Consider the following 19,450-nt stretch of genomic DNA (forward strand, 5'->3'; position numbering starts at 1 on the left):
GAGTGGAGAGGGAGGTTCCCTCTCCTGGGCTCACGAGGGAGGTGTGTGAGCATTGGGAAGGGGTTGGGAGCTCAGCAGGGCAAACCCAGTTTGGGTTTCTAAAGATCCTGGAGACACCAAGATTTCCACGGCTCAGAAAGCAGATCTGCTCTGATTGTGACATGATGGGGACAGAGGACACTCAGCCTCCCCTCTGCCTGCCCTGCCCCATCCATTCTCTCCAGCACAGACCAGCAACTTCCAAACTGCCAAAGCAAGACAAGACTTCACAAGAAAATCTCTGCTTGTCTCACGTATTTTTCATAAAACAGCCAAATTCTATTTCAGATTCCTCCTCCAAACCTGCCTCCAACCTTTCAAAGGCTGTAAACGTTCCAGCAACCCTGCTGATGGAGCAAACAGAGCCCCTGCCCAGCTCGGGATGCTGCCACACCCTGAGCCCCCTCGAGGAGCCCCAGTGCCAAGGTGAGACCCCCGGCAGGATTAAAGATCCATCCCTCAAGGTCACGGGCACGGTGAGGGCAGGGCCAGGCATCCCTGCATGTCACACCCTGCTCCCTGGCCAGGCTGGCCCAGGAGCTTTGCCAACATTTATCAAATATTCCGGGAGCGCCATCGGAACGTCCTGTCAGATGAAACCCAGACTGTAAATCAAGCAAGGGAGTTTAATATCTAAACCTGTGAGTGAGTGTGAGAGGCACAGCCTCCTCCCCAGAGCTGGGAGGATCAGCTGGGGGAGAGAAAAAAAAAAACCAAAACAAAAACCAGAAATAAAAATCCAATTTGACTTCGGGGGGTTGATGCTGCAGCATCTCCTGGGCTGAGACGAGATCAGTAGGTCAGACCTAGAGCTTAAAGCTGCTTTGGGTTTTTCTGCCTATTAAGCTGAGCTCTGAGCCATGAAGTCTGACAGAGGTGCTGAATGCTTTACGTAATTTCTGATTTTTTATTTATTTTTTTTTTTTACTGGATCTAATTCTAGCTGACTCAAATCTGGGTTTTTCTGATTGCAGGAAAACCTTCAAACAAGGAACAATCTGGCTAATAGTGCTCGCATAAATCATCCTCCAAATAATGAGTATCTGTGGAGTGAATTCATTTAGCTAAATAGATGGAGGGCCACTTTAAAGTTATTTAGAAAGATTAACAAAAGAGAAGGGAAATGAAAAACAGATAATAAATTGACGAGGGAAGGGAAAAATTGTATTAGAAACAATGAATTCATAATAAATTCAAAATGTTAAAGGAGAAATTTCCAAAAAAGGAGATTGGCACCGTGGCAGTTTGGCTGTGCCGGTGCTAGAATGTATTTTTAATTAAAATACATGGATGTTAAAATGCATTTTAAAATAGACAGATAAATAGGACCTGAGCCAAAATGATATTTTTATTTTTATGGCTTACAAATTCACCCATAATTTGTCATTTCCTCAGTACAAGAGAACACTTATCTGCTCTGGGGCTGGTTCTCCCATTTCACCTGACGTTGCCTTCATCATCCCCCGACTCCAGAATGCCAAATGGCTCATTCCCCGTGGCATATCCCAGCATTTATTCCCTTCCCACCTGGAATCTGCACCATATTCTGACAAAAAATTCCAGTATTTTGCTCCTGTATTCTTTCTTCTTCTCTCCCATTTTCCTCCTCCCATCTCAGCCTTTTCCCTTCCTTCTCCACTGGTTTTGCCACGTGCAGCCCCTCATCCCAGCCCTTAATGTCACATTCCCTCTGCTCCTTGGACCTGGATTTAGGGGTGACTTTCCCTCCTGTCCCAGTGATGTTCCCCCAGGGAGCCCCTGTGAACGGGTTGGATTGTCCTGAGGAGCTTTTGGGATCTCAAAGCCCCCACAAAGCTCTGGGGGATGGCTGGACTTGGATCTTGGAGATCTTTTCTGACCCAAACAGAGAAGCTGTGGCTGCCCCTGGATCCCTGGAAGTGTCCAAGGCCAGGCTGGACAGGGCTTGGAGCAACCTGGGACAGTGGAAAGTGTCCCTGCTCATGGCAGGGGGTGGCACTGGATGAGCTTTAAAGGTCCCTTCCAACCCAAACCATTCCAGGATTCCATGATTCTAAATGATTCCATGTTGGTATTTGCATCCCAGTGACAGCAGCAGGCATGGATTTGCTTTCCAGCAGTTCAGTGAGGATTCCCTATTCCCTCTCCATAGAGTCTCACAGGAGGTCTCAATGCCATAATGGAGGATTGTTGAGGTTCTCCAGAGCCAAGCCTGGAGAAATCCCCCAAGAGGTCCACACCAGGAGTACAAAAGCTTTAAATCACACCAAAATCCTGAGGAAAATTGGGACACTGCCTCAACTGATACGATGCTTTTGAGGTTGAGCCTACCAGTCATGTTTTATCCTCCAGAAAAACACCAATTTTGGGGAAAGCATCCCCTAGCAACCACTGGCATTGTGTTACAGAAGGACAAGGATGTCCATCCTCAAACCCTGCCCTCACCTTGCCCTGTCTCCAGTCTCAGAGCTGACCATGCAGTGATTCCAAACACATCATCCAAGGAAAAGGATTTCAACCCCAAAAATTTTGCACCGGGCTCAAAAACTTCCTTGTGGCCTCTCTCTGTCTCCTGTCGTGTTTGCTGCTTGGATTTCTTTACTTCTCATATCATGTTTAGACTTGCTAAATATAAAAAGTCTTCAAAATAACTGTGCAAAATATTCTCCAAGTCCTTGAGGGGGAAAAAAAATACATTGCTCAGCTCTGCCTTCTCGTGTTTTATGGGTTTAGTACATGATGTAAATAGATTATTTCCATAATAAATACTTGATAAAAATAATTTCCACGTGAAGTTCTAAGTCAACAAGTCCCAGAAAGGCAGAAGAGGAGCTCCCAGGTTGGCAGCAACATCCTGTGCATTCCTGAAAAAGTTTCCCAAACTTCACAGAATCGTGGAGCAGTTTGGGTTGGAAGGGACCTTTAAAGGTCATCTAGTCCAACCCCAGGCTTCCAATTTATTGGAAGGGAGCAGGTTGGGTGGGGAAGACAAGCCTGGTCTCCACATTCCCCCTTTGCCTTCCCACCTCCTCCACGGGGACACCTCAGTGGGAAGGAGCCCAAGAGCTGCAGGTGTATTTGCTGACAATCACATCAGTCTGGGGCCTGATATTCCATGGAATTCCGGGATTGTTTAGGTTGGAAAAGACCTTTAAGATCAGGGAGTCTGACCTCTAACGTAGGGATTTACCTGCTGCCTTTGGTCATCCTTCAGCAGAGGCCTCATGGGGCTGGTGGCACCTGCACAAGGTGCCTCTCCTGGTCTCTGAGGACACCTGGCACGAGCTGCTCCAGCCCTGGGGAACAGCCCTGGAAGGACATGGAGCTGCTGGAGAGAGTCCAGAGGAGGCACCAAGAAGATCAGAGGGATGCAGCAGCTCTGCTGGGAGGAAAGGCAGGAGAACTGGGTTAGTTCAGCCTGGAGAAGAGAAGCTTTGGGGTGACCTAATGGTGGCCTTCTAGAAGGAGCCAACAGGAGACATGGAGAGGGACTATTTCCAAGGGCCTGGAGTGACAGGACAAGGGGGAATGGCCTCACATTGACAGAGAGTAGGTTTGGGTGGGATATGAGGAGGAAATTCTTTCCTTGAGAAGACCCCTAAGTGTGGCTCGTTGCCTCGTTGAAGTCCTTGGGACATCAGTCCCACAATCATGGTTGGGAGTAAATCCACCTCCGAAGTTCAGAGGTCAACCTGAGCACCACTTCCCAACACGTTCCCAACACCTTTTCTCCCAGCTGGGCAGGTTCTGGTGAGCCAGATTTCCTGGGAGCATTTTTAATGTCGTTTTGGATAATGCTGCTTGTGGTAAGAAATCACCATGGTTGTGATTCCCCCTCCCACAGAGCTGGGATCTCATCTCCTTTAATTCCATTGGTTGCTCTGTGGGCTTATTCAGTGAGAATGAGAAGAGCTTCACTTTTCCAGGTGGCTGGTTGGGTATTAGATGGGCAAGACAAGACACAAATAATGAATTTTCAGTTTGTTGTTGGTATCAAAAACCCTTTTGGTGGAGATCTAAACCTGCAAAGGCTGCACAAATCTGATTTCTTTCTTAAAACTTATTCCTCTTCTACTGAGGAGACAACAGAAAACTACAGACAAATAAAAGACAATTTAACCAAAAAGGAATCAGAACAGTTTTAAAATGAATTAAATTGAATTTTTTTCATTTGAAGGACTTCACTGTAGGTCAGAGCCCTTCAGAGGTAAAATTATTCCAATTGATTATGTTGGTAAATGCATTTATGACGAGCAGAGTGTTTGAAATCACCAAGGCAAACTGCTGACGGCACAGATTAAGTAATTTACTGGACAAAACGACCTTTGTTGCACTAAGAACCAAATCTTAGGGGACAGAAGTCTTTTAAATAGCTGCTAATAGTTTAAATGAATTAGCCAGGATGATGATGATGAAGAGCTGAATGTATTAGAGGAGTTAGAGCAGGGGATATATCCAGAATATGGATGGGCTGAATATATTAGAGGATGTTTTGCATGAGAAATAACTTAATTTGGGACTCCAGGCTTCTGGGAGGGGAAAGAAGCAGATCCCTCTTCCACACATCGTTTGACTTTTCTCTCCCAACCCTCAAAGACAAAGCAAATACAAGATGAGGGAGTGTATCCAAAGAGGGCAAATATTGCCCTGTATTGCACTGCTGGCAAGGTTTGGGTGTTGAATAGGAAATTCCAGCTGGGATGTGTTCCTGAGGGGATGAGCAAAACTCACTGAAAATGTAACAGGAAATGAAAACTAAGCAGTGCCACCTCCTCCTGCAGCAGGAATTCCCTCCTGCCATGGAAGTCATACAACGTTCTTTACACAGTTTATTGTGGATCACTCCTGGCTTGTTTAACACTTGGCTGATTTTCTCTTGATTTATTTATTGCTTTGCCACGAGGCAGCTCCGGGGCTTTCTGGGCCTCAGGCAAAGCCCAAACCCCTGGAGTTGGCTGAGGGTTCCCACAGCCAACAGTGCAATACAGGGCAATATTTGCCCTCTTTGGATACACTCCCTCATCTTGTATTTGCTGTCCCACACTTGTCTTTGAGGGTTGGGAGAGAAAAGTCAAACGATGTGTGGAAGAGGGATCTGCTTCTTTCCCCTCCCAGAAGCCTGGAGTCCCAAATTAAGTTATTTCTCATGCAAAACATCCTCTAATATATTCAGCCCATCCATATTCTGGATATATCCCCTGCTCTAACTCCTCTAATAATAATAATCCTGGGATAGTGCTCAATATCCTGGGAGTGCCCAGCACCACCCAGACACACCCAGGGGGCAGTGCTGGCCCCTGGGAATTCCCCCCCACATTCCTCAGGGATGCACACTGAGCCCACTCACCTGGGAATTCCCCCCCACATTCCTCGGGGATGCACACTGAGCCCACTCACCTAGGAATTCCCTCCCCCATTCCTTTGGGATGCACACTGAGCCCACTCACCTGGGAATTGCCCCCCCCATTCCTTTGGGATGCACACTGAGCCCACTCACCTTCTCCCTGTTCCCGTGATCCCTTCCCATTTGGTGGCGGCTCCTCCAGATTTCGGGTGAGATCTCCCAGTTGTCCACCCAGTGCCTGGCACAGGGAGTCCCTGTTCCCCAAAAAGCTGGCAGCTGGTGAGGCAGAGACCAGGAAAATTGTCATCCTCAGAGGGACAACAACATTTCATCCCCAGAATTCCCCCGGAGGATCACACGGGAAGCTCCTGGTAGAGCCAAGAGCAGATCCAGGATCCCCCAAGGCCTGATCAGAAAATTAGTGTCTCCCTCCTTATTTTAACAATTCCTTTCTTAACTCCAGAACCTGTTTCCAGGTGACAGCTGATGGTGGTGACACCTGAGTGACCCCCAGCCCCAAGGAGGGGAGCAAAAGGAGCCTCTGGAATGCTGCAAACCCACGGAGAGCATCCGGAAAGTCAGGAGAGCATCTCCCCCTCCCTTTGTGGGGGGCAAATGATTACACAAGATGTAAGGAAGAGTCGCTCAAAATAATCCTTTCATCACTTCAGACAGTGAACACAAAGCCAAAAATAAACATTTCAGCTTGGGCAGTGTTTAACCAGATTTTCTGGCTGTAAGGCCAAAATTTCAGTCTATCAAAATCTCTTTACACAAACCGAATGAAATGAGGGATTGGTTTAGAAAGAGCTGGACCAAAGGCACAGCAAAAGTATAAACCATCCTTGTGAAATACTGTTAAACTCCTGCCCTCCCCCCCAAATAATTAAAAATATATTTAAAAAATATATAAAAATATATAATATAAAAATCTATAAAATATATAACAATTGTAATATAAAATATAAAATTATATAGTATAATATAAAATACAAGTTATCTATAATTAATATAATATAATATAATATTATTATAATATAAATATATACCCCCACTGTTATTCTATATCTATAATATACATAAAATATATTTATACTGTATATGTAATATAATGCATAATATATCATATACTATATACTATATTATATATTATTATAATACAACATATATATTATATATACATATATACAACATAAATATTATATACAATATATATTATATATATGTAAGAGAGATAACATAACAGATATAAACCTGCAAATATATAAATTATATATTATATACAATATATATTATATATATGTAAGAGAGATAACATAACATATATAAACCTGCAAATATAAAAATTATATATTATATACAATATATATTATATATATGTAAGAGAGATAATATAACATATATAAACCTGCAAATACATAAATTATATGTTGTAATATAGATAATAACTGTTCTATATATAAATAAATATATAAAAATAAAATTTATCTGCAAATACAGAAATTATATGTTGCAATATAGATAATAACTGTTCTATATAAATAAAATATATATAAATAAAATTTACCTGCAAATACAGAAATTCTATATTGTAATATAGATAATAACTGTTAAAAATTAATAAATATGTATAAATAAAATTTACCTGCAAATACATAAATTATATATTATTATATATATAATAAATGTTATATATGTAAATAAAAATATATATAAATAAAATTTACCTGCAAATACATAAATTACATATTGTAATATAGATAATAAGTGTTATATATAAGTAAAAAATATATTTTATATGTATATTCACACACACATATATAAAATAACTCACCACCAACTGTCATGCAGAGCTCTGGGGATGCCCAGGACAAGTTCTTGACCCGCTGAGCTCCTCAGGATGGAGAAGCCACCACAGTGCCCTCAGCCAGGGCTCGTCCCACGGGGATCCCCCTGCGTGGCACCCCCAGCCCAGGGTGGGACCCCGGGGCCACCATCGGGGCTATTTTAGTCCCAGCAGGAGCCACTGAACAGCTGCACGTGCTGGGCCCGGGCCAGGCCGCTCACGGCCCCTTGGCAAACCTTCCCAAGGCACCTGGTCCTGCCCTGGCACCGGGGGGGAGATGTGGGATGGAGGGACAGCCCCACGGAGGGGGCAGAGCTCTGCTGTGCTGCTGGAGGGAGATGGACACCCCATCTCCATCACCTTCTCCAAGAGCCAAAAGGTCAGAGTGATCCCACTGTGTCCAGCTCTGGGATCCCAGCACGGGAAGGGTCTGGAGCTGCCGGAGAGAGTCCAGAGGGGCCACAAAGATGCTCCAAGGCCTGGAGCCCCTCTGCTCTGGAGCCAGGCTGGGAGAGCTGGGGGGGGTTCACCTGAGAGCCCCTTCCAGTGCCTAAAGGGGCTCCAGGAGAGCTGGAGAGGGACTGGGGACAAGGGATGGAGGAACAGGGCAAGGGGGAATGGTTTCCCACCGAAAGAGTGCAGTTTTAAATTGGATATTAGGATGAAATTGTTCCCTGGGAGGGTGGGGAGGCCCTGGCACAGGTTGCCCAGGGAAGCTGTGGCTGCCCCATCCCTGCAAGTGTCCAAGGCCAGGCTGGACGGGGCTTGGAGCAACCTGGGCTAGTGGAAGGTGTCCCTGCCCATGGCAGGGGGTGGCACTGGGTGAGCTTTAAAGGTCCCTTCCAACCCAGACCATTTCAGGATCCCACAATTCCATGATTAGAGCAGGTTTGAAGCACAGAAGTTGGAGTTGGAAAAGACCTCCAGGATCATCAAATCCAAGCATTAACACTCCCCCCCCCCCCATTCACCACTAAACCCTGTCCCCCAGTGCCTCATCCACAAACCTTTTGGACACTTCCAGGGAGGATGATTTGAATTCTAAGGGGCCTTTAACTGCCATCTAGTCCTTTGATGCTGATGGCCATGTCCAGACCACTGTCACTCTGGAGTTTTCCATCCCAGGGCTCCAGGAGATGTGGGGACAAACCCAAAAGGGATGAGAAGCTTCAAAGCCCTGAGTGTGCTCAGAGGAGCAAAGCAAAAGCCACATCGTGCAGCTCAATCTGTACCAAAAATTCATCAGGAGCACAAACCTCCAGCAAACCAAAAGTAAATGAGTGTTAAAAGTCCAACTCCAGCTCCCCTTTGCCCTTTCATCAGCTCTGGATGGGATAAATGTTCTTACTGTGGAAGTAGGCAAGGAAATAAAGGTGCAAACAAGGCAGGAGCAGGAGGTCAAACATCTCAGCTTGGTGGGGGCAGCTAAACAGGCATCAGGATGCACAGGAAAACCTTATTTCTGAGTAATGCAGGGTGGATTCAGGGCAGCACCGAGGGGAAGAGGCTGATTTGTGTGTTAAAACCTGTGATTCCCGTGGGTAAAACATCCCTGGGAACATCCTGAGCAGGGTTTGCTGCGGGTTGGTCTCTCTGGGGGCAACTCCTGGTCACCTCTGAGTCCATCCTGCTGCTGGTGTCCCCTGATTCGTGTAACAAGGCTGGGAAAGAGAAACAGCTGTCAAAAAACCCGAGTGCTTTTCCCCAGGAAACCTGTCCTGTTGAAGCAAACAGCCAGTTTGCTGAAAAACTGAGAACGCAGAAGATTTGATTTACAGGACAAGAGGCACGACACGGATTTTATGAGGGGGGGGAAAGGTCATTTGCAAAGGAGCTGAAAGGTGTGAGAGATTTGCTTTCAGGCTTGCTGTCAGCTGGGTAATTCACCAAAATAAAGCCACCTCTTATTCTGCTTTAATCAATAATTTCTTTCTCATTCTCATCACACAAGTTGCAGCAGTTCATTCTCTCCCAGGGGGTGGGAGAGTAGTGGGCACATCCTGGCTGCCTCCAACCTCAAACCACGCCACTAAGCTGAGTTTAAACCCAGTTTACCTCGTCATTACTTGGATTTTCAGCCCCAGACCACTTGGTGACCAACCACCACAAGCCTGGAAGATTTGCTAACACGTTTCTATCAGTTCAGGGCTTCAAAATCATCACCTCACACCCCCCAGGGAAGACATGAGGCCTCTGCTCTTCCAGCCTCCCTCCTCTCTCATTGTGAGGGGCCTTGGTGACCCACCATCATCATCATCAACCATTCCCATGGACTGGACACACTTCTTGCTTTAAATCCCTCCCACGGATACATTTCCATCAGCTCCCGGTCCTTAGGATTTATTAGGCTGGACCCAGGGGCAGGCGTGGGAGATAATTGGAATTATTATTTTTCAGGTGACAGGCATAAGGACCTCCCAGGGACATTTTCAGCCCCGGTTTTAAGGCTGAGGTACAATTTTCAGGGCTGTTTTCTGAAATTATTTAATGGGATGTGGCTCTTTGTAATGAAGCAGAGGAGCTGGGAGAGGGGTTGGGGATGAGGAGGAGAACCACATCACACTGAAAAAATTGGGATGGATAAACGAACTAAGGGATATCCCCAAGGCCTGACTATGGCACTGGAGCTGCCACACCAGCAGTTGCTGGCCCAGCAGGGTCAGTTCATTGCCCAGGACTCCTGGGATTGCCCACAGAGCAGGAGAGCAGAGCTCAGAGCCCAGCACAGCATCACCTGGGGGAGATTCCAGGAGATCTGGGGGTCCATGTCTGGCATAGCCTCAAACACCCTTATTCCCTCCCTCTCTTCTCCCCTCTGTTTTGGTGTGAAGGATTGTGGAAGACTTTTTGGGGTCACTGCCAGGTCCCTCTCCTGCAGACGGAGCAAGACTGTTCCCACCTGCTCCCAGCTGGCACCTTTTCCATGGCTGATGCCAAGGCAGGAATGTTCACAAGGGCACAGAGTGCCAGGACAAGGGGGAATGGTTTTCAGCTGCAGGAGGGTAGATTTAGATGGGATAGTGGGATGGGATCCTTCCCTGGGAGGGTGGGGAGGCCCTGGTAGAGTTTTCCCAGAGAAGCTGTGGCTGCCCCATCCCTGGGAGTGTCCAAGGCCAGGCTGGAACAACCTGGGAGACTGGAAGGTGTCCCACCCAAACCAGTCTGTGATTCCCTGATTCTCTGACTCTCGTGGCACAGAGAGAAACCAAGAAGCAAATTATTTCCACAGAAACAACCTACTCAGCACTCGTTATCCCGGCTCCAAAGAGCTCCCCACTCCTAATGATGTCTCCAGAGCTTTGCTGAGAGGGAATATTAAAGGGAAGAGCAGGAAAACGAGCTGGTTGTCTGTGGTGACTGACTGATGCCAGCAGACTACAACTTGCTAAGCATTTTCAAACAGCATTTTGAGGTTGCCAACTTGACATTTGGAAGCCCAAAGGAGCTGGAAGGAACTGGGGAAATTTCCACTCCCCAAAGTGGAAGTGCATTAAACTGCTTTTAGTTGGAGCTGTCTGGAAAGGAGGGAAGAGCTGACAAACACAAGTGGGTCGGGGACACCTTCCAAGGGCAAAAAGCTCTTTGAAGGGGGGTGTGTGTGAAGCTGCAAAAGGTTAAACAGCCACAATTTGGGTGCCAGAGGGAGTGACACCTCCTAACTCCTGGATAAGGACCCCCAGATCCTCCTGTTTGATCCTCCACACTCATCTCGTGCCCCCTGGGATAGGGATGTGACCAGGAAGAGGCTGCAGCAAGGTCTCCTCTGCCTCCATCTCCCAAAAGCACCCCAAAAAATCCCTGCTGGCCACTGAAAACTGAGACTTTAGAGGCCTCCTCAGTCCTCTCTGGTCAGGCAAAAGCAGAGCCTCAAAAATCATCCCCAAACACAGAGTGCAAGAGAAGGAAATCAAACCAAATCAAAGCCTAGTTGTGACAAGGAAGTAAATAAATCAGTGAATAAATCAGTTTTGCCTCCAACTCCTGTGTCCTATTCATGACCCTCCCCAATCTTGGGCAAGTCACTTTGCTCCCTGACTCCGTTTCTCCTTCGGGAAAAGGAGCTCGGGATGTGCTGGGAAGCAGGAGGAGGCAGCGACTATAAGGACCTATAGAGGATCTACATATCCATATTCTGTGTGCCCTCTGCTGGCAGCCTCCTTTTCCAGGAGCACGGGAAAATCCTGCCGGGAAGGGCAGGTGGGACTTGGGTCTGTCCTTGAAATACAGGAAAATAATTAGACATGTTATGAGCCCTAAAACTACAACAGCGGCAATAGAGAAGGGAATTTCCTTCTGCTCATGGCACAGGGAATGGGATTTTATGGCTTTCCTGGTGCTCTTTGGAACAGGGTCCTGCAGGAGCCTCTGCATCCCAGCACCTCTTGTTGACCAAATTCCTGTCAGACTCTGCTCCCACAAACCCTTAAAACAACCATATCCCTGAAATAAATGAGGGCAAAGTGGAGATCTAAGGGGTTTATCCCATTACCTGGGAGGTGATGCCCAAGTTCAGCAGCACCACTGGAGTTATCCCAGATTTGCTGATGCAGGGAAGGGGTCAGATGAAGGTGATGCAAGGACATCACCTGCAGCAGGTGTTCCTGGCCTTCACCAAGGTTCTCTCAGCCACAGCTTGGGAAAATTTGCCCATTTGGATTCGATTTGGGTAAAAATCTGGGCAATTCCTGCAGGTTTGGCTTGGCTTCACCCTGCTGATCCTCCCTGCCCACCCCACATCCCCCTGGGGGTCCCTGAGGGATGGAGGCTCCCCTTGCTGTGACCTGCACCCTCAGCTCTACTCAAACCCATCCCCACCAGGAGCTTCAGCCCCAGCAAAAGCCTCTCTCTGACTGTTACAAACCTGCTTTCCAGGCTGATTTTACTTTCCACGACCTACAAATCCATCCTTCTCCACGGCCAGCATTGTCCCTCAGCACAGATGAGTCATTTCTCCTCATCCACTCAAATATCCCTTCCCCAAGTTCTCTTTTGTGGAGCAAACCAGTTCCCCTGCCAAAAAAAACCCACATCAGGACAAGCAGCTTCAATGTGCCTTTGTAAACCTGGCTTGGACTCAGGGGTCTGTTTTCATCCCATTCTTCTTTCCCTCACAGTTTGTCTCCAGCTCTGCAGCCTCTGGAAGGGCAGTTGTTCCTGGGATGGCTTTTCCTCCTCCTTTCCCTGGAAATACTACTCTGCCATTCCTCACCTGCATCAACCACCCCTGAAAGGCACAGCTGGGAAAACACTTTGCCAACTGACTCTTCTTTTAAGCTGGTTTTTTTTGGTGTTTTGTTTTTTTTTTTCCTTCAGGTTTTTCGGCAGAGATTCCCACATTTCCAGCAATACACCGACATCTCCAACTTGGATTCCCTTCCTGGAGGTGAATCCTCTCTGTTTTCTGCCCCTCCTGACAATGTTTTCTCCCAAAACCCAGGCTGAGTTTGGGGGAATTCTGAAGGGTTTGGGTTTTCAGGCTCACGAGGGTCTCGGCTACATTGTTTCCTTTCCTAAGGCTTTTGGGATTTCTGGCTCTGAGACCCAGGATTCAAAAATGATGAGGAGCATCCTTGTTCCAGCCACATCCCTGGAAGTGTCCAAGGCCAGGTTGGAGCAACCTGGGCTAGTGGAAGATGTCCCTGCCCATGGCAGGGGTGGAATGAGATGAACTTTAAGGTCCCTTCCAACCAAAGCATTCCAGGATTTCCCTTGGGAATCCGAGTTTCCCTTTCCATTTCCCTTAAACTCCCCATTTCCCAGGAGCTGCAGAGCAGAGCCCTGACCTGGGCTCACCCACCAGGAGATCAGAACAACCTCAGCTCTGACTGGGGAAAAAAAAACCAACCCCAAAACCAAGAGAAGAGAGCAATGAAAGGCAAAAAGCACCATAAAAAGGCCCACAAAGCAACTAATGACACTGTTTAAACACAGTTGTCTCCTGTGATGGTGCTAAATCCTGTTTATAAGACCTTTGAGCCTTTAAAAACAGTTTATAAGACAATTTTCTCTTTGCTAGGCCAGCTGACAAAGAGGCAGGAGTGCTCAGGGTGGTACCAGGAGCCTCCTTACACAACAAATAATGTTCATTTTACCATTTTTTTCCTCCCTCTTGTAAAAAAAAAATTAAAAAATTAACTCTTTCCCTGCCCAGCTGATCCATTGGGGCACTGCACAGGGAGGGAAAAATATCTGGAGGAAAAGAAACTCCTCCAAGAGCAGAATCACAGGAGGAGGCAAGAGCTGCTGGGAGAGATAAAGCACATTGTGCATGAGATTGCTGCATGAACAGGGCTTTGATCAGCAAAGCAAAGAGCAAGAAGACAGTTTTAATGGCCTGAAAACACATGAAAAGCTGATGGGAAAGCAGCTTTGATACACAGTATTTATTTGGTGACCTTTCACAAGGGTGGGCAGTGCAACAACAAGATGCTTTGAAGGGAAGGAATCAAAAGGAGACAGAAGAATTAACCCCAGAGCTTTGGTGGGGGGGACGGAGGAGAAAAGCAGCTGGGGCTGGAAGTGCCTCCCTGCTGGATTCCAGCATGGAATTCCCTGCAAGTGCCAGGTCCTCAGTGCCCAGCAGCTCCCAGGAATCCCAGAATCCCAGAACAGTTTGGGTTGGAAGGGAATTTAAAGCCCATCCAGTGCCACCTCCTGCCACAGGCAGGGACACCTTCCACTATCCCGGGTTGTTCCAACCTGGCCTTGGACACTCCCAGGGATGGGGCAGCCACAGCTTCTCTGGGAAAACTCTACCAGGGCCTCCCCACCCTCCCAGGGAAGGATTCCCTCCCAATATTCCACCTAAACCCACAAAGGGGGAATTTGGGATATTATTTCCCCAATTCAACAAAACGTGGGAAAACCGGGGTAAGAAGAATTCGAAGGGATGGAAAAAGGCAACGATGGTGTTTTCCAGGAAAGAAGTTTTAAAGAGAGTTTTGGATATTAGAAAAAAAAAGCCAAAAGAGAGACATTTGCACGTGACAACTTTTTAAATCTCTCCAAACTGCCCTCACTCCTCCAAACTTTGTATTTGTGTAATCCCAGAGATGGGTCTGTGCCTCCAACCTCCTCACGACCCCACACCACTCTGAGCAAAGTTGTTATTTTTCCAGAAAGCTCAGCAGTTCTCAAACTCTTGTTTTCACCTCAAAATGGGGGTCACAAAACCTTCTGGGCTGGGTTACAAGCCCTGGGCAACTCCACATTTATTCCTGATAATCTTCAGGGCTGAGTTCAGGGAAAAATTTGCCTTGTTGTGCCAGGATGGTCCAGCTGAGCATCATTTAATTCAAATTTATCTTTGTTAGCCAGTAAATTCCTTTGCCTCCTCTCTTGGCCTTCATTTACCATTTCTTCAGGATGACAAGGAAATATCTGTGCTCACAGGAAGGAAAAATATCTGTTCCACAGATAAGTGGGATGAGGTTCCTGTCGGGCTCTCCAAACAGTGGGAGCAAAGTGGGTCAGAGGAGGCCAAATTGGTTGGTGATCCCAAGAAATAGGGTGAGAGACCTGCCAGGCTGCAGAGTGGGATGAAGGGCTCAGTTCTTGGCCTTTAATTTGGGGAATGTGGGACAGAAAGGAGGAGATGCAGTCCCAGACCCACCTGAAAGGCATCACCCTGGTCCAGGTGGAAATTCTGATGCTGCTGCTCATCTCTTTTCCTGGAATTTCAACAGCCAGAGAAGCCTCCCAGGCATTGCCTGGGACACTCTGCTTTGAGGATCCTCTCTATGGCCTCTGTGGGCTCGGGGGCTTTAGCAGGACAGAAACTCCTAAATTCTAAATGTATTGAGGGCAAAATGCTTCATAAGCTCAGTTTGGAGGCTCCTTTCCCTCTCCAGTGCTGTCCATCTTTGCTGTGCTCCTGCTCTGCAGAGGAAGGGGCAGGATTTAAGAGCCTTTTTAGGAGGATGTCAGCTTTAAAATGCTCCAGTTGTTATTCACAGGGCCAAAAAAAAAAAAAAAAAAAGAGAGAAATGCAGCACATTGAGGAGAAACCCTGGTTGTTGCAGGCAGTGCCAGGGGGGAAGTGCAGCACTGTGTGCCTGAGCCCTTCCTGGCACAGCTGGAGAGGAGCCACCACATTTTCCCTCTCATTTTTCCTGCATTTCCATATTTTGTGTCCCTGTCACCCCATGAATCCAGGGATTTTGGGATGTCAAGCCCCTGAGCAGCAGGAGGGACACCAATACCCCCAGCCCACAGCAGGGTTGCACAGATGCAACTGGAAGTGAAACATTTCTGGGATAGGAAGTTCAGATCCATCTTCATTCCTTTTTTCCCACCCCATTTCTTTTCTTTCAGCTGTGCCTGAAAACTGGTTTTTTTTATCTTTAAGGCCCCAAACCCCCTTTTTTTTTCTCCACTCCTTTGCCACTTGTCTCTGTTCCCAGACCTGAAGAGTTGAATTTTGGGCAGAGGAGGAGATTTTTTTCCCCCCTCAAAATGCAACTTCCCAGCCTCAGACTACAAAGAAACAACAGGCACCAAATACTCCCAAAGCTTTCCTGCCTCACAACTCACATTTAAAAACCCTCCTGGAACTCAAAGTTCTTTTGCTGACTATTCTGGAGCAGGTTTTCTTGTCCCAGTGTTCCAAGCCCAGAGATGTCCAGGGATATTTAAGTCCTCTGCTGAGCTTGGCAAAGGCTGGACGTGGTGTCCTGCTTCCCACATTTATGTTCCAAAGGACCAACTGGTTTTTAAAACAAAGCCTCACAGCAAAGGTATGAAATGAAACAATTTGGGCCCAACCAGAGCTTCCAGGGAAAGGCATATTTATATTATACAAAGATTAATGAGGGACTGTTTCTCCCCTGCTTGCCCAGAAGGATTAGGGAATCCATCCCTGTGTTTAATTGTCTGATCCATCCCACCTATTTTTCTTTACCTTTCACAGTTTGGGGTTTGCCTTCAGCTGGAAAAGCTGCAAGGCAGCATCTGCTCCCAGGATTTGCCTGGCTCAGGGTGGGAAAACCCAGGATAATAAAAGCTGCTCCCACCCCAGTCCCAGCACAGACACAGGTGCTCCGTGTTCTGAGGGGCTCATTAAAACCAGACCTGCAGAAACCTGGAGGCTCAGCCTTCATTAGTGCCACTTCCAGCCTGGAAGCCTCTAATTGGCACTGGAAACATGGAGCCACCTCTGGATTTTGATAGGGGCAGGTTTTCACCTTGGAGCCTCTTCAGGCAAATCTTATTGAGGTCAGCAGTGACATTTCCCTCTCTGAAATGGGCCAAGTGCCACAGAAACTGGGGCACAGCACTCGGATTTACTGCCCAGCTCTGTGTCTCACACCCTGTGACACTGGCAAAGGTGGGACCTGCTGTGATGAGCTTCCAAAAACTTCATCCCCAGCACTGCTTGAACAGCAGAGTTTCCACCCCAGAGGAAATCCCCTTTAGCCCCAGCTGGAGCAAAGCCCCCCTCTGACTTCCCATCCAAAGTCTCAATTCAGTAACAGCTCTGTCAGCTCTCAGAATAATCCTGAGAGACTTTATAACATTCAAGGTGAACTCTCAGCCTTTAAAAAGTTGCATTTCAGTGTAAATGGGGCTGGTTTTCTGATGCAAACTAAAGCACCAGCTCAGATGGGGGAAAACCCTGCCCCTGGAAACCTTTGGTAGCGCTGACTGTGAGGGAGGGGACCTTCTTTAAAGAGGTTTAAAACCCGAGATTCAGTGACTTGCTCGACAAAAAAAGCTGGATGGGTGATGGAAGAGACAAAAAGACCTCCTTGCCCCAAAATCCTGCACCCCTCAAGCTCACTGGGTGGGAACTGGGCCATTCTGGTGATTCCCAACATCCTCACACAACTCCAGGGCCAGCACCCCAATAACAAACTCTCAGCTTCAGTATCCTCCAAGGAAATGTTCCAAGCCTGAGTAATAGAAAACATCCAGCTCCTGCCTACACCAAAATCATGGATTTTGGCAAATTGAGGGCTTTGTTTTGGCAAATGGGGCTTTATTGGCAAAGCCTGGCTTTAGGATCCTTCCCAACAGCATCTTCAATTGATACCTTCGTTATCCTCCTGGATTGTTTTGCTCCTCCTTAAATTCATGGATTAATTTTCCAGGCCAAGTCAAACCCTCAGACTGATGAGCAGTTTCCCCCTGGATTTGCACATCCAGGCTTGGCACAGCCAGAGGTGCCACGGGAACACCCCAACCCTGGGAATGCCCCAGGAATTGTCACTGCAGTGTCATTTTTTGGGGGAAAGGAGGGACACTGAGGCAGGTTTGCCATCTCCTCTGATGAGATGGTTCTCTCATTTTTATCTCTTCCTCCCTGTCCCAATTCTCTCTCCTGAAAACACCCTCTGACCTCACCTTGTTCTCTGACAACGGTCTTTAAATATGGACCAGTCCCAATAGCTCAAAAAAAAAATGGGAAAGGAGAAATAAATTATCTTTATTAAAGCAAACACTACCTGTAACTCAGCCCCCACACACCTGAGGGGGCTTTTGAAGCCCCACACTAAGGCAGCTCTTCCCAGAGCAGACTTTGGATGTGTCATTAATCCTCTGACTGAGATGTTCCCATCAGGCAGCTCCTGTCACATCCCTGCAATCTGTAAGAAGGTGGCAGTGCCTTTGTCCCTCCCCTAAACATTAATCCTGGAGATTAATTTTTTAAGCAAAGAGAGTCTTTAGGTGTCTCAGATCCAGAGGACAGGGAAGGAACTGGGCTGTTTGCTTTTCCTATTCAGAGCTAATGCAGGTTGATGGGACCCGAGGATGTCACTTTTGACTCCTGGGAGAGGACAGAAAGGACAAGAGAGGGTTGATTTATGACTTCCAGTTAGCAAGGAACTGGGACCTGTCAGCACTCCATCACAGAGATTTTGGCTGACTCACAGAACCTTTGTCCAGTGCTGGGGAAGAATTAGAGGCTCACCAGGCTGAGTGGGATAAAGCTGAACATCTCTGATGTCTGAGGGGAAAAACGAGGCAGAGAAAAGAGGGGACAAGTCAAAAATCAGCCATTCAGGTGGCTCAGCAGGGCTGGGAGGATCCTCCTGGATTGCACTTCACCTCATGGCAGTGGGATCTCATCACTCCCAACAAAACCCTGTGGCACTGAGGACACGGGGCCCCAAACTGTGGCTTGGGCATCACAACTGGTCCAGCATTCACTTCAAAGGGTCACCACCCACTTCAAAGGGTCCCCCAGCCCACTGTGAGGCAGCACCTTTGCTGTCCCCAGCTCTGCACCCACCCAGGGATCGGGAAGGGCTTTATCCCTTGATCCCAAGGAAATTTTCCTGCATTTGCAGCCTCCACAGCTCGGAGCTGCTGAGCCAGGGCAGGGTGAAACCAGAACCTCTTCTCCCAGGCAAGCAGAACAAGAGGGAACGGCCTCGAGCTCCAGCAGGGGAAGGTCAGGTTGGACAACAGGAGGAATTTCTCCATGGAAAGGGTGGTCAGGCACTGGAAGGGGCTGCCCAGGGAGGTTTGGAGTCCCCACCCCTGAAGTGTCCAAGGAAGGCCTGGACATGGCACTCAGTGCTCTGGGGGACAAGGTGGGAATGGGGCACAGGGTGGACTCCATGGCCTGGGAGCTCTTTTCCAACCCCAATGATTCTCTGAACCAGGAATCTGCTCTGAACAGCAAAGATGACTGAGAAAAAACCCCAAAAGTACCTTTTTTTTTTTTTTTAGGATTATTATCCAAGAAATTTCTAGCCATGCCGTGTGGGGGTGGAGGAAAGATTTTTCAGCATGAAATGAGCTCAGCTACACAGCTGAGATTTTTTTTTCCCCAGACAGGAGACATGTACTTGTCTGCACGTCCCCTAACTCATATTTAAAGCCCATTTTATTTGATTTCATTTCAAGAGGGTTTAAACTCACCGGTGAGTATTTCATCCCTGAGATAATTTTTCTAGACAGGAAGGTTTTCTACCAAAGGTTACAAGAAAGCAGCTCCTGACATCGAATGCTGGTGGTTTTGCTTCAACAGGAGGGTGGAAAGAACCACTCAGCACTAACAGAGACATCAATGTGGTTGAAGTTCCCCCTCAGCCACTCCTGGCTCAGGGGCTGACCATGAGCAATGCTCTGATCTCCCCTCTGGCTGGAGCATCTCATGGACAAGATGGTCCTTGGGGTGAATTTGGGGCTCTCTGTGAAGGCAACCAGAGAAATTCCTCCCAAAAATCAGCAGAGGGCGAGGCTTTGCTCCTGCATCAGGGCTGAGCTCGTGCCCTCCCCGGGCTGGGGAGTGTTTG

Source organism: Corapipo altera, unplaced genomic scaffold (assembly GCF_003945725.1).
Source record: "Corapipo altera isolate COAL_440 unplaced genomic scaffold, ASM394572v1 104, whole genome shotgun sequence".
In the NCBI taxonomy this organism is placed as follows: domain Eukaryota; kingdom Metazoa; phylum Chordata; class Aves; order Passeriformes; family Pipridae; genus Corapipo; species Corapipo altera.